A 13,302-nucleotide genomic window follows, 5' to 3' on the forward strand; every position below is an offset into this window, starting at 1 on the left:
TTCTGGATGCCTGACTGGAGTTCCTGAGGTCTGACTTGCTGCATTTGCAGAAGTGCTGAGTACTCACAAATGCCACTGCAGTCATTGACAGCTGTGCTTCAAAGTGCTATACAACGCTAAGTACTCTGAAAAAATCGTGTATTAGGTGTCTCAAATTGCGCAGCCAAAATTAGTGGATAAATTTACCTTAATCTCTCTGTGCCTCAGCTCCCCATCTGTAAAATGGGGATACCACCCCATCACTTTACAGGGGTGTTGTGAAGATAAATTAACTGTGGAGCACTCAGATACTATACTAATAAACACCACTGAAAGCTAAGAGGAAATTAATAATTTGATCTTCATAACAGAGTTTGAATAGTGTGCAGTAATAAGGTCCAGGACAACACATTGAACAGAGATGAAAAAACAAAATATTCCAAAGCTGCTCATTAAGTGACCACTGTCTGTCTTGTGTACTGAATGAAGCAAAGGGTCCTGTGGGAAAAATAGTATGTGATAACATAATTAAAAACTGTATTATAGTGCATATGCACAAGAGCACCGAATTAAGGTTGCACAGGGAAATGTCTCTCCCAAAATGCCTCCAACATTTTGCAGTCCTTTTAGAAGTCATCCACAGCGTGGCTGCAGGACTCATACATTGTTACTCCTGATCTCAATTTTTCAAATGTATGATCAGATCCTCATTCCCAGGCCTTCACCTCACTAATTTCCCAAATCACCTCCTCACCTCCACTCTTCCATCTTCCTACTCTCCCATCCCTCAGAGAGCTCTTCTTCCTCACTCCTTCATTAACTGCCCTGCCCCAACTCCCAGCACAACTCCTCACCTCCACCCTACATCCAATCCAATTCTTCAAAATACAGCTGGGCTCCTCACCTGCCTCTGGGCTCTCCCACCGCCCAGCTCAACTCCTCCACATCCTCTTTCCATTCCATGTACTTTTTAGCTCCTCACTCCTGTGTTTCTCCACCCCTGTGCCCTCTCCCGTTCCTCTATCAGCATGTCAACCACAAAACACACAAAAATACACACACTCCTCCCATCCCTTGCCTTACAGATTCTAACTCTCCATCCTGCCCAACTGCAGTGGAACGCTGGACCTGGGCCAAGGGCATGGTAAGAGCCATAACTACTTCAGCTTTCCCATAACCCTTAGGCAGACAGGTACCTTTCATGTGTGCACTAGGGGTGCAGTGGTGGTAGCGGAGGGGAAGAGGGTGGAAAAAGGCGCTTCTTGCCTTTGTGAGACAGGGCAAGGAGCATATTGCAGGTGCCATGGACCAGCGCTGGAGACAGGGTGGGGCCAGCTGGGGGCTGCTGATAGTTCTTGAACACAAACAGCAGAGCCTTAAACAAACAGGGCTAAGGACCACCAGGCAGCAGCACGCGTGTGGAATGGAGCACTGGGCCCCCAGCCCCACACCCATCACCCCCATCGCTGGCTGAGCAAGGATGCAGCTGCGGGCGGGAGTTGCAGAGTTTCCTCTGCGTCAAGGGAGGCGCGGCTCCCCCCTGCCCACCCTCTTTCCACCGGCGCCGCTCTCCACCTCGTGTTCTTTTTTTTTTTTTTTTTTTGTGTCCGCCTTTAAGCCGCCGCTGCATAGAGGGCTGGGCACATGTGCGCCTGCATGTCGCACACAAACCCTACGACAAACACGCTCATTCATTCACGCCAAGCACACAGGGCGAAGCCAGCCTCCGCTGCAGGGCCTCGCCCCGCGGGACACCCCAAAGAAAGGTAGGTAAGGCGGCCGCATCGCCGGGCAAGGGGGCATGTCTGGGGCGGGTGTGGGGGTGTGGGTGAAGGGGAGAGAGGAAGGGAGAGGAATCAGGAGTCCCCACTGGATGCTCCAGGCTTTATTGCTCCCAAGCCATCTTGTGCGGGTCGTGATCTGGCGGGATGGAAAGAAACACATCATCGGGGGCAAGGTTTGCCTGGTAGGCTAGTACCAGTAGTGGGGTTTGCGGGCACCAGAGAACTCACGCTGGGGGAGTAAAGAGAGTCCCCCTCCCCCCGCTTATCCGTGTGTGCTGGGAGCTGAGGGGAAGTGGTTTCTCTCCGCCCGGTGTTTCCCCTCTCGCAGAAGCCAGGGGCATTGTCACAGCAATCCCTGGGAGATTCTCTTTGCTAGACTGAACATCGCCTGTTCCGAGGGAAGCGTGTTTGCCCTTGGGGAAACAATAGTCTGGCCAGATGGAAAGAGGCGCCGTGTGCTCTGATTCGGTGGGGTTGGGTTTTCTTTCTCTTTTGGCGGGGAGTTCCTTTCCTTGTGTGGATCAAAAGCATTTCATTCAGGTCCCGCGCGTTGTGTAAAACGCCTTGGTTGCCTGCGTGTCTGCAGCGCACGGAAGGGAGCATTTAATCTGGAGATCTGCCTTTCTGGATTTAGCTATTTCGGTGGCTCCGCGGGAACTGCCTGATCTTAATCGTTTAAGCTATGTAGGGGATGAAAGAGGATGAATAGCGCCGGTTGCGCCTGTAGCGGTTCCCAAATCTGCATCTCTCTCTCTCTCTCTCTTTAATTGGAGGGCCGCGAATGGATGCGAGGTTTAGGGAAAAATCCTCAGAAGGCAGGATCTGCTCGGATGAGGCTACTGTCATATTATTTTGGAGGCGGGGGCGAGGGGCCGGGATCATTTTAGCGGTGGTAGGGAGGAAGAGATCCGGATGCTGTCTCATTCTGTGTATCCAATGGTCATGGCCAGTGCGTATTCCTCTTTCTCCCACGCCTTCCGAATCTCAGTCTGGCTGGAGTAACTCGGAGGTGGGGGGGCACACAAGGCTGGTCTCCTGTGATGTCAGCCATGTTTGGGTGGGTATGTTAATGAGGATCTCTCCCCAGTCTTGTTCGGTCTTTGGTTTTTTCGCCCTCCCGCATTTTAAGGCTCATCCCCTCTCCCCAGCACACGTACAACAATATATCTCAGAGAGAGGGGAGATTCACGCCTGTAATTTTCATGCTGTGACTGGACTCTGCGCTACTGGATTCCTTTTATAATCCTCCTCATTGCCTATATGCTCCTGTAATATTTCCCTTGGGTTGTTGCTAGTATGGGAATGAACTGCTAGCCATGCAGAGGTTCAGCATTTCTCTGCCATACAGTACTTTGTTTTGGTTGAGGAAGCACATAGGATATTTAAAAGGTATCATCGTCTCCTTGCCCTTAGGGATGCAAAGGAATGTAGATTTCCATTGCACAAAATTTAATTTTATTTGTTAAATTTTGCAATCAAAGTTTTATATTACCATGCGGATCAGCCATTTTAGACCATCTGGTATTTAGTATTTGCTACATATCAATCACAGTATTTGTAGTAGCATTGGTTAATAAGTGACCCTAACTATTTTCAAAACACAGTCCTCCTCTTAAGAGGCAATTATTATTTTTAATAGAGGATAAAGATGCTGGTTTCTCCCAATTTCTTTTTCCCTCAAAAAATGAATAAATTAGCACTAGTGATTTCATAAGAGTCAGATGTTACATCAGCCGTTACGCTTGTGCACTCAGATATGTTCTCTCCAGACAACTTTCTCCCTTTGATAAAAATGACAAAATTTTCCCCAAATCCTTGTTGCAACTTACTTACCAGACAACCATTTGTATTGCTATTTTCTGCATTAAAATGAAAATTTAGTTAACTAAATGTTAGAAAACCCAAATCAGGATTTCTCCATTTTGGACGTCTTTGCCATTATTGAAGGATTGAATTTATACATAGGAGCTATTAAATAAACAGCTCCTTACACACACAGAACTCCTTGGGAGATGAATATTACACTCCAAGTACAAGGGGAGGGGAGCCTTCCTGTTGATTTTGGTCTTAGAATCCAGAATTGGGTCCCCTCATAGAAATTCAGATGTGCCACCAACAGTGGAATTAAGAAGTTGCTGATGCAATTCCAAGTTACGTTCTCAGAATACAGCTGATTCATTGATTCATAGATTCCAAGGCTAGAAGGGACAATTGTGACCATCCAGTCTGACCTACTGTATAACATAAATCATAGAACTTCCTCCAAAATAATTCCTTTTAGAAAAATAACCAGTATTGATTTACAAATTCTTGTTGATGGATAATTCATCACAAACCTTGATAAGTTGTTCAAATGGTTTATTACTCTTATTTAAAAAAAAAGCCTTATTTCCTGTCTGAATTTGTGTTCTCTGTATTTTAAATTATTTAAAAGTGTTGGAATATTTTAACATTAAAGTAAAATATGTTCCTTCATGTTTCTTCCTATCAGATTTCTCTTTGTCATCCTCTTCTTTTGGTAATTATCTCATGACTTAAGGATCAGGATCAATTTTTCAGGCAAGTGATTTGGCAGCTATGTAGTTCCCTGAAGTTGTTAAATTATTTTTGGTTATTTACAGAGACTATTTTCTCTCCACTCACTACATTTTTCATTTTAATCCTCTCTAACACAAAAGAATATCTGATCTTTTCACCAATTAAATATTAAGTTCTATAAAATCTATTATGAAATTACTTACAGTTGAGTGAACTAAGATGGCCGACAAAACTGCTTTACTTAATGCAAGCTTTTAGCACTTTTGGTCCTTATAGGCAGAGTTGGTAACAATCACTATATTTACATTGCCTAGTAGCTTCTATTATAAAAAGATTCTTGTGATCTTTTTTTAGAAATGCTAACACATCCACTGTTTGCAGCAGGCCTTTGAAGTTTTTCATGGAGAAACACCCAGCTAGAAAAGTACATTTTTCTTTTGTCCTTTGAAATTTCATATAGATTTAACTCCTTTTCCCTTTTTCACTTCTATTCCTCAGGGAAAATTTAGCAACCTACCATAATAATAACTGAACACCAACATTCCAAAGACCTGGGCCCACACCACCAAATAGCAGCAGAACACACTGTACTTGGTGTGCCACATCTCAGGTGAGTACTCTAAACGCTGGGCTAAAAGTTATGAGCGAAGTCATCTTGTGTGGAACTGCACACCTACAGGGTCGGGCCCCACAGGTGAGTGAGGTGGAAGAGGCCTGTCTTCCCTCAGTTGGTGCATCACACTGGATTTTAAACATCTGGATGTCTAGAATGAGGCAGCAGTGCACATGCTCAAAGGCAGGGACATAGGCGCAGAGCCGTAACATTCTCTCCCAATGAAAATCCACGCAGATTGGGTAACCAATAGGACAGTTCTCCAGAGGCCTAAAAGGATCAGGAGGAAATACCGATCAGGAACCAGTAGACCAGTTAAGGAGGCTAGCCTGCTTTTGCTCAGGGGCAGAACTGGGTGACATTGGGACAGAGGAGGAGCTCATCAGGGCTAACTGGGAAATCAGCCTAAGGGCCTGCCCTAAGCACTGCAACTAAGCATTTGCATTTTGAAGAAATTTCCCCCCTCGTTGTTGAAAAGCACAGATAGCCAAATCTTGAGTTGCTATTTTTGTTTAGAGCTTGATGTCAAGCTTACAGCCCTAAGTAGGTGGCCAGCTTTTCAGACCAAGGCATGGAGCAGCTCCCGTACCACATGCAGCCTTGCCTGCCTCAACTTGGACCCAGAAGTGGGATTGACTTTTTTTGTAAAGGGGAACTATGGAGAAGATCATACAACTCCTAGCTTAGCAGCAGCAGGTCCAGGCAGAGGCCCAGCGGCTTTTTCGGAAGGGCAATGGGAGACTTGGTGAGCCACCCAATAGCAACAAGCAAGCAATAATGGCAGCAGCAGTTTTAGGGGGCAATACTGGAATGGATCACCAGCTGCTCCCACTCTGAAGTGATTCAGACAGCCCCAGTATTGTCCTTTCCAAAGTGGGACCTGCTGCTAACCCTGAGACATATCTTGTTACGTTTGAGCTGATAGGTGCTGCCACACAGTGGGAGGCCACATAGGCCACACGACTAGCCCCTTTTCTGACTGGGGAAGCCAGGTGGCCTACCTGTCCTTAGATGATGAAGCTGCAAAGGATTCTGATACCCTGAAAGCTACTGTCTCGACCAATGAGGGGTATTGCCAGAGACGATTCTAGACAGAACATTTCCTGCCAGGGGTAAAATCCCAGGCTGTGGCCTAGCGGCTAAAGGACTAAGCTGCCCACCAGCTCCGGCTGGCATCCCACTGTCCAGCCAAGATTCTAGAGGTGATGGTGCTCGAACAGTACCTAGATATTCTGCCAACTGCCATCCAAACCTGGGTATGCTGATACAATCTCAGCACGGTGACAGTTCAACTCACATAGGACTTTATGGCAACAGGTTGGTCCAGCCAGAGCGAATGGCTCTTGTCTGGTGAAGCCTGGCCCCAACCTCCTGAAGAGTCAACTTGAGGTACTAGAAAAGGCCCAGGGGGCTCCCAGAGAAGTCCCAAAATGAGGGGTACCTTCCCAATGGAACCCAGAAGGCACCCCCTCAAATGATGGCAGTCAATGAAAGACACTAACTCTCACATTACTTGGTGGTATCTGGAGTTAGAACCCTATGCCTTTTGTGTACACCAGCCAGGTTCACAGCATCAGAATGCAGATTTCTTTTTCTGGGAGGGTGGCATTATTGCAGAGGAGGGAGATTGGGCCAATAGGCCCATTCTGTGGGGCGGAGGTGTGTGATGGGGTCTATTAGGACTTCTCTGCCCCCTGCTGCAGGCATCAGTGCCCAAAACTCCTAGCCCAAGGAAAATCTTCTAAGAACAGGCGATCAACAAGCCAGTCCTCCAAGGGTCAGGAGAAAATATTGACTACTCAGGAACCAGCAAGCCAGTTAAGAACTTTGCAGACTAAGGTGGGGAGAGGCCCTGAAGGGGACACTACACACCATCTCTGCCTGTCACAGTGACAAGTGTTGAGAAGTCTATAGAATCTGCTGAGAAGATTAGAGGAACAAGAGATAAAATTATGATCTGTTCAGGCCACAATTTAGATGATTATTAGAGACAACCTACAAATGCAGAACAAAAATGGCACTCAAGAATTCCAAAATAAAATAATCTTAGATATTCTCCAGATGTCCAATTGGAGATACCCAAATATTAGTCCCTGCTGTGCCACTGATTTGCAAGGAGAAAGTTGCCATTGAGTTAATGAACCAACTATCAACAAATATTTACTGAAGTCTGATGCTTCTGTGAAGAATAGTTTCAACCCCTAGCTAAGCCATATTGTTTGCCTAATAATTACAGAAAGAATCCTCCAATGGACCTGAGTGTTCTGATGAGAGAACAAGAGGGAGAAATGAAGGACTTATTTGGCCTGTATTTAAGATTGTGAAAGAAATCCCTGTTCTAAGAGAGATCCCAAGAAGAACATTTATTAGGAATTGAGGGCTATATTCACTGTTAAAATAAGCAAACATAATTTCACTGAAGTCAGTAGATATGCACCTACTTACATGAGTGGTAAATTTGGTCCCGCGTCTTTAAATTATTTTGCCTGGGTCAAAATATTTAATTGGGGTAGGGGTATTTAAGGGGGAGATACTCATTATTTCTCATGCCTCCAAACCAAAGGTTCATTTCTGAGCCTATAAGCAAAATTGTAATGTCGCATTTTCTGTTATATTCCTGCATATCTCAGGTAGAATCACAAGGGAACACATAGACCTAGGTCCCTCTTTATATGGATGAGTTCACATCTTTCATAAGGGAAAGATCAAGTCAGATGCAGCTTGAGTCTTCATCTGTTTCTACCACACTGGTTGATAATTGTTTGGAGTCTAGCCTTAGAGACAATATGGATGAAACTGAGAACGCCATGTTTTCCTAACAGATTAAAATTTCTTAAGAGTTTTATGAACACTTGTATAACAGTTTTATGATGGGAAACTTGTATTAACTTTTTGGTGCGTATATCTACATTAATTAACTAGGACAAAATGCTATAACATGCAGCTCCTACTGAGGAGCAATATAATGGCCACTCCTATACTTTCCCATCTTGTAGGGTGCAGAAGGGAAACAATGGGCTTGACTTGGCAGGAAGAAGACAGTGCAGGCTCTGGATACCTGCAAGGATATGCTGCTGCATTGCAGCAGTAGTTCAATGTCTACTAAACAGAGTACTGTAATGTAGCATAGCTTTTCCTTTATGTGATTAGTTGCCTGCAAACAGGTCTTCACCAACTTTAGCCATTCTTCACAATCACACTCTGCCTCCAAAACTTGATCAATCCTGCTACCTTTCCCCTCCCATTCCTATTTCCCAGTCAGAACTGATGTCTTTCAGATCTTCCCCCAGGTCCAATCAACAGCACCGGTCCACTTCTTCTCAGTTCAGCTCTGAACTGCACCTCTGCTCCTGCTCTTTTTCTTTTCCTCTCCCAGCATTAGTTTCCACTGTCCTGCTCTATATTTGGACTGACTCCTGCAAGGTTCCTTTGCTCAGAGCTTTTTGCACATAAATCTCAGAGGTGGGTAAGTATCATCATCATTTTACAGATGGGAAAACTGAAGCCTGGAGATGTGATTTGACCAAGGTCAGAAAGCCACTCAGTGGCAGAGTGAGGATAGAATCTTGACGACTAGTCCAGTATCTTATCTGCAGAACTACACTATCCTTCATTGGAATCAATGGGACATTTTGTGAATGGGAGAAGAAGGCACTTAACACCTTGCAGACTGGACTTTAAACTGTTCTGGCATCTTCTTCACAAAGTTAGGAGAATATGGCATGAACTCCATATACCTTTTCATACCATGCATTCCACCTTTCCCTAACTCCGCAAAGTTATGAACAGAGCTACCCCTGAAAGGAACATTGAGCTCTAAGAGAATGAATCTCTTACTCCTCTTAAAGAGTAATCTTGAATTTAAAAGGAAATCGATTTCATTTTTCTTTTTTTCTATTTTGAATGTGTAAGTATAGTATATTATATTAGTATTAAGTGAGACTTTTCAAACAAACAAAAGAAATTCTGCTGTATTTGATGTTTATTGCTAGTCTTTTATAAAGCTTTAAAAGTGATATCTTCATTTTGTCTTTGTTTCCTTTACGTAAATGTCCAAATGAGGGCCGAAACTAAATAAATATAATATATTAATTAGTGTGTTTAGACTCTTTCATTTTCTTTTTGACTAATGATTTTAATTTTGATTAAATACAAAATAAAATGTATAAAAATAAAATGAAAAAGAAATAAAATACATTACAATACACCTTCCATTAAAGGCATGTTGGGATCTATATGTTTTCAGATGATAGTATGTCTGAAAGCTATGAATCTAAAAACAATTATGTTTTACTTTATGTCAAAATAGATCTTTGCTATGGCTCTTTGCTGTTGAGTTATATCAATCGGTGTAATAATATTCTACTGTACTTTAAAAACTAAAATTGCCTTACATATATATTTGCATATAGGCTGATACTGTGATTATAGCTATAGGATTTCTGGGTCAGCTATGTTCATTTTACTTTCAAATTTGTATGCAATACTACAGATGTTTTGTAAATGTTTTTTTCCCTACTGATGGTAAAAGTCTCCAGCATCATCACTTTTTAATTATTTATTCATACTACATAATTGACTGCTCTTGGAAAACAGTCTATATCCAGTCAATTGCACTCATATATTAATATATACATCTTACTGGATAAGCCTGAAAAGGATTGTTGAGTCAGATTCAAGTTTAAATGCTTAAAAAAGGATTTAAATATTGGTGATGGTCTCTGGTATAGTGGAAAACAGTGCAAAGCTGCTACAACTCTTAATGAGAGAGCAGGAATGGGTGGCAGTGAAACCTCCCTAAATGGGCAGGACCAGCAGGAAAAAGCTGTCTAGCCAGGCTGCTTAGAGAATGTATCTATTCAGATTCTCCCACTGGTGAAGTTCCTAGGTGTCTGATTGGAAATTTGAACTCCTCTCTGCCTCCTGACAAACTCCATCTGCCTGTCATCATCATTAAATGTCTGTAGTCTACCAAGGACTGTTGTGCCAGCCAGAGTGACCAGGGTTGATGGCGTCACACCATGTATTGTGTAGTGAAGTTCCCAGATCTGGCCGGGGTCAGGAGTAGCACCAGGGTTTCTGACGCCCTAGGTGGACGGCCGTTTCGCTGCCCCCCACGGCCCTGGTGGACCTACCGCAGTGATGCTGGCGGGCGGTCCGCTGGTCTAAAGGCTCCGGTGGTCCTGCCGCAGGCAAGACTGCGGTAGGTCTGCCGGAGCCTTTAGACCAGCGCACTGTGCACTGAAATGACTGCGGCAGCTCCACTGGAGCCTTTCTAGCAGCGGATCGTCCGCCGACATGACTGCGGTAGGTCCACTGGACCCGCGTGCCGCCCCCCAAAATAGCGCCCCCCCCAAATTCTGACGCCCTAGGCCATTGCCTAGGTCGCCTAAATGGTAGCGCCGGCCCTGCCAGGGGTGAAAGTAGAAATAGGGACTTATCGGTATGGGGCTGGATTGGGACCGACTCTGGCCCCCGGAAGGGGCGGGGCCTTGGGCAGAAGGGACGGGGATGAGGGGGTCAGAGCCAGCCCCGGCCTGCCCTACAGCCATGTTATTTGCCAGGTCACATAGCTCTGGACAGTTGTCAGAAGGTTGGTTTCTGAGCATGTGGAAGACCATTATGAAAATCTAGCTCTTCTTGTGTCCTATACGGTACATGCATCCATGGTCATGGCTCATCCACCTTTACCACCGTTGTGGAATGTGTCTCTGTTCCACTGGGTCTGTCATTGGCTTTAGTAAGGGATGAATTTTCCATCAGAGGCAATATGCATGACTGGTCCAGAGTTATACTTCCCATCTGCCTGTGCCAGCTTTTCCGAATGTGGCTGTGAACTTAAAAGAAAAGTTGTGACTCTGTATACAGTGAAGCTAAGACAGTTAAAGAGTACATTCAAGCTTAAATTCCCCACTGAAGGTATTAATATTGCTTCAGCTATTAACAAACTCACAGTAATGTGAGAGGTCCGGTGGTTAGGTTACTAGCTTAGGAGTTAGGAGACCTGGGTTCAATTCCCTGCTCTTCCACAGACTTCCTGTGTGACCTTGGGCAAGTCACTTAGGCCCTGAGCCTCAAAGGTACTTAGTCATTGCTCCACTCAGCATTGCAATGACTAACCTCTAGGCAGCCTGTTGCCTAGGGGAATTTTCAGCCTGAAGCTAGGCACTCAACCTCCCCATACAATGCATGGGAAGAGTCAGGTGCCTAAAAAGGGATCATCTGAGACTAGAAAGCTGAGCTAGGAGCTGTCTAGGATAGCCAGGAGTAAAATGCTTAGGAGAGAGGTGTAGGCATCCAAGTGTCTGATCTGGTTCATGCCTCCCTGTGCTAGGGATCTTCAGCCATGAATCCTCTTCTGGAGTTCGGCCACTTCAATAGTCAATGCTCTAGCAGCTGAAACCATATCCCTGCCTCCAGTTCATACTTGATACCTCTCAGTTGTCCTACATTTCCTTGAGTCCCCGGCTGTCTTTTGAGTGAGTGCCGTGCTGCCCCCTTCACCTATGAGTGGCCTGCATTTGGCTTTCCTGCTGTGGGGTCTGATAGGTATCAGGTCTTGAGCATATTCAGAGATGACCCCCCCTGCTGAGAAATGCATTTCCCTGCATAGTTTAAGAATTCTGCTTCAGGGCCTTAGCGTCTCTGTGCTTCAGTTCTCCATCTTAAAAAAAGATAATAATAATAGTACACACTACCTCACAAGGGAGTTGTGAGGATAAGTACATTAAACATTGTGAGGTGCTCTGATACTCTGATGATAGGGGGTCAATATAAGTACCTAATGTAGATAAAATCTAAGCGGGTTACTTTCTTTTCTGAATCTAGACTTATTGGGTATGTCTATACAGCCTGCAGCAACGAGGTTCCAGGCCAGGTCGATGGACTCCGTGTTGCGGGGATCATGCTTGCACTCTAAAAATTGCTGTTTAGCCAATGCTTTGAAGGTACGGCTTGGGCTGGTGCTCAGGCTCTGAGGCCCACTTCCTCAAGGGCCCACCCCTTGGCTTTAGAGCCTAGGCTTCAGCTTAACCACAACACTTACACAGCTATTTTTAGCAAAGTAGTGTGAGCCCTGTGAGCCTGAGTCTGTCAACCTGAGCTGGGAGTCTTGCTGCCCGGGGATGTGTAGACATACCCATTATGCCTTGACTGTAGTAAATAATAAAGCTCCCACTGTCTTCTCCAGGAGAAAGATTGGGCCCATAGTTTCGATGATGCAAATGTCAACATGATTCTCTTAGTTTTGATATTTCAACAGTAGAAAGAAAAGGCAACATTTTAATTTAACCAATTTAAAAAATGTCTAAGAGATGATAATCATTAGTCAGTTGCTAGCTGGGTATTGTTTTAATTTAGAAGGTTTGCTTATAAATGATTGTGAAGGGATTTCCAAAGAATTCTGATTGTGCTAGTTCAGATTATTAATTACTATTAACATGTTCCTATTTGTGTATTTTGTTCTAAAATATTTTTAACTGGGTCACACATCACCTATACCAGCAATTTCCATTCTGTTAAGTTCTCTTAGACATCAAAGGGCACTTGTCCAGTCGATTTAAGACCAAATTTAGATTTTTAAAAACAGGGATTTACACAGCAAAAGGGCACGGGGTTGGGGGAGGGAGTTTCTTTGGTTTTCTGTTGCTGTTAAATTCCAAAGCAAAAATTCTTTTCCCATTTAAAAAAAAGAAAAAGTCCTCTATTGTAGCGTTTCCAAGCTAAACGATGCAACAACAGCCTGTGTACGAAAATGGGCATGTAAAACTGTCTAGAAACAAAAATTAAACTGACTAGTTTATTTCCATTGTCCAGATCAAGTTAAACAAACAGCATTAATGATGAGAAAATTAGACTTTAGATATCCTTTCAGTGGGAAGGTATTATTAATAGTAGAGCCAGTGATTTTTTAAAATATACAAGATTTTAAATTGTCCCTTTAAACTTGCACTGAGTTGAAATATTTTTATAGCAAGTTTTATATTAGAACTAAAGTTTGCTTTTTTTTTGCTTTTGAACTGCACTGCAAAAACTGTTTTGTTGTCAGTTAGTATCTTTTAAGCCTTCAAGAAACTGCAGAGGTTGCCATAAGACTAATCTGGGGTTATGAAGTGACTGTCCTATTAGGAAAATCTCAGAATGATGAACATATTTAAGGCTTGATTTTGTCATAAATCTATAAATGTGTAACTCCAGGCTATGGAATAATTAATATAGTAGGAGGTAGGAGCTGGTGGAGTAGGCCCCATAGTCCAGCAACACCACAAAGCCTTTCACTAACAATGATTTCCCCCCCAAGGCTTTATTCTTGTGGTTTGTGTCACACAGATTTTTGGAAGCAAATAGTCAGTAAAAAGGGAGTAAAACAACAATCTCAACCTGTGGTTG

General features: G+C 43.9%; 1 protein-coding gene across 1 annotated transcript in view; it reads left to right on the top strand.

Annotated features, from left to right (window-relative positions):
- The first annotated feature begins 4,259 nt into the window (after window positions 1–4,259).
- The window catches only part of SLC6A15 (solute carrier family 6 member 15), a 52,755-nt gene continuing 43,712 nt past the window's right edge, over window positions 4,260–13,302 (top strand). The window contains exons 1-2 of the mRNA XM_030548614.1: window positions 4,260–4,272; window positions 10,280–10,282. The gene's annotated coding sequence lies outside the window, so the exon portion shown is untranslated. The remainder of the gene's footprint in view (window positions 4,273–10,279; window positions 10,283–13,302) is intronic.

Source organism: Gopherus evgoodei, chromosome 1 (assembly GCF_007399415.2).
Source record: "Gopherus evgoodei ecotype Sinaloan lineage chromosome 1, rGopEvg1_v1.p, whole genome shotgun sequence".
Lineage (NCBI taxonomy): Eukaryota > Metazoa > Chordata > Testudines > Testudinidae > Gopherus > Gopherus evgoodei.